This window comes from Phalaenopsis equestris, unplaced genomic scaffold (assembly GCF_001263595.1).
Source record: "Phalaenopsis equestris unplaced genomic scaffold, ASM126359v1 Scaffold000301, whole genome shotgun sequence".
Lineage (NCBI taxonomy): Eukaryota > Viridiplantae > Streptophyta > Magnoliopsida > Asparagales > Orchidaceae > Phalaenopsis > Phalaenopsis equestris.
Window position 1 is genome coordinate 1204988 of NW_018164743.1, and position 2835 is coordinate 1207822.

Below are 2835 nucleotides of genomic sequence, written 5' to 3' on the forward strand. Positions count from 1 at the left end.
GGTACAACGTCACCTGACGTCGTCTGGTTAACGGTGGTCGATGATAGCTGATGATGGTTGGCGGTGGTCAACGGAGGTCAGTGGCTATTGGCGGTGGTCGACGGTGGTCGACGGTAATCGACAGAGGTCAGCGGTGATTGTTGACTGTCAGTGTTGGTCGGCGGAGTTCGGCGGTGGTGGACGGAAGATGATGATGGTCGGTGGTGGTTGATGGAGGTTAACAGTGATTGGTGGTGGCCGACGGCAGTCTGCGATGGCAAGGATGATGCTGGACTTAAGTTCTTTGTCAAAGCCTCAAGTTCTTTCTCAAGCCTCTTCTTCTCATGTGAGGGGTGGGGCTCTATTTATAGTATTCTGGGTGCAATTAATGCAAGAATTTGAACCATTTTGATCAGACGGTCCAGAGAGCTTCCCTCGATCATATGACATTTGATGAACATTTGAGTGCCTTAATGTTAGAATTGAGCAGTCTTGGGCTCGTTGGATTTGTCTTGTCGAGATGCTCGATTCGAGTATGAACTCGCTGAATTCGACATTTGTTTGATTTTTCAAATGTGTCCAGAAATCTTCTAAAAATGATTTAATCACTTGATCTGGGCTTGATTTGACTCGGATTGGACTAACTTCGATATCATTGAGTCCGTCTCATCGAGTCGGTTAGTTTTACTACAAGTTTGCTCTTCTCATCGAGTCGGTTAGTTTTACTACAAGTTTGCTAAAATCAAAGCTCTGGATGACTCTTAATTGAAGATTGAATGTTTCTTGCTCAAGATATTGTCTCGAAATTCGTGTTATGCCTCGAGATTCATGTCGGATGATGAAAATATGTTGATGGCGTATCAAAATGAACCAGAATCAATGCATGAAGCATAATAGCAAACATTGAGATGAAAAATTAAGAATCAAATGATCTTCAAAAATTGTAAGCCTATAATCAAATCAAGCATCTAAACAAGACTAATTCGACGAGCTCTATATTACTTAATGCTTGTATTATTAAGTCGGACAAATACATAAAAAACTCGCTACAATTAAGTGTATCATTCAAGGATGTTTATTGTAGTATTTTGATTTTAATTCTATTTATGGATGATATCAATGCTAACATTTATAAATTTACCTCCCTTCCCTTTATGAGGGAGAGCCTAAAGAGGGCTTAGAGAGAGCTAGAGATGAACTGAAGATGGAAGAGAGCTTTTGAATTAAGAGGATCATTTACCCTCACTTGATCATCATTGAAATAGCAACATTTGATCAGTAAAACTGAAATATTGTCTCTCATTTAAGCACTAGCATATGATAAATCTTAATGTTAGACCATTGTTGTCAGGCTATTATTACCTTTCCACTATTTTTAAATTATTATCCATTATCACCTAGTTGCTTCCGCCTATCACTAACTGTTATGTGTCCACCATTGTCAAGCCACCATTTGAAAGCCACTATCAGGTTGTTATCGCCACCCAACCATCGTCGTGAATTGGTTACGCAAATTCATCATCTCTTCCCCATTATCACTAGGATATACGCAAATTCATCATCTCTTCCCCATTATCACTAGGATACTGTCAATGAACTACAAATGTTTTTTTCTTCACCATCTAATCATCAACATAGGATCATCGTCATCATTATCATTCAACAATATATATTTTTATGTTGCCACCTATCCACTAAAATCAAGCTACAGCCTTCAGACCCTTTCTACTCATCCATTGTCGTCCAGCAGTCGCCGCCTATCCATCATCATCAATTCATCAACACCCATCCATCGTCATCAAAATGTCCTCATTAGGTTACTGTTGTCCATACACTACCATCAAACTTCTATCATTCATCCATGAATATTCAAACACCACCAACGAACCACAACTATCAATTCACCTCCATCAAATCATCGCCATTCAATCTTTGTCATTAGATTGATGTAGCTCACCCATCTTCGTTAGGTCACCATGGTTTAACCACCGCTAACAGAATACCATCATTCATCCATTTTCATTCGACCACTACAACCTATACACCACCATCAATTCCTACCCATCACCATCTAAATCATTGTTAATTTATTGGCACCATTCTTAGACTATTATCATCCAACAATAATCATTGAGTCTCCACTAACACTCAACTTTAATCTTCAAACCTCCATTTTCTGAGTAAGACCACCACTACAGTCGCGAGATCATCATCACCAAACAATGGTTGCCCCACTATTGACTTATTTTGGTTGCATAATCACCAACACTTAAATACAAATGCCTGACATATATCTCTCAATTATAATTGTCAAACCTTTGTTATCTAACTACAATTATCAACCTGCTATCACTCGACTATGGTCACTCAACCTTTGTCACAAGTCTACAATCAGTTGATCTCCATCATTTGACTTTAGTCATCTGATCTTCATCGTCCATCTACAAATACTCAACTACACTCTTTTGATTGTAATCACACGCTAATGACATCTACCATCACTTATAAGTTTGATGCTACCGATGATATCTATCATCTTTAAGGCCGATTCAAGGCATTTATGCATGTTAATGCCTCTATGGCTGATGCACATCATCAATGCATGTCATTGCCTCTAAGGCTAATAGACATCATCAATCCATCACATCGTTATAAGGTCAATGCAGGTTATAGACACTTACCATCAACTTTGTGGAAGATGCCTACCATGGACATATATCATGGCTTATAAATGTGATACATGATGCCAATATTCAAATCAATGCTTACCAATCTCATAGCCTATTATTGTCAACACTATAAACACATGTGAATGCTACTAGGTCCAAAACATTCCTTCCATATTAAGATCCTACT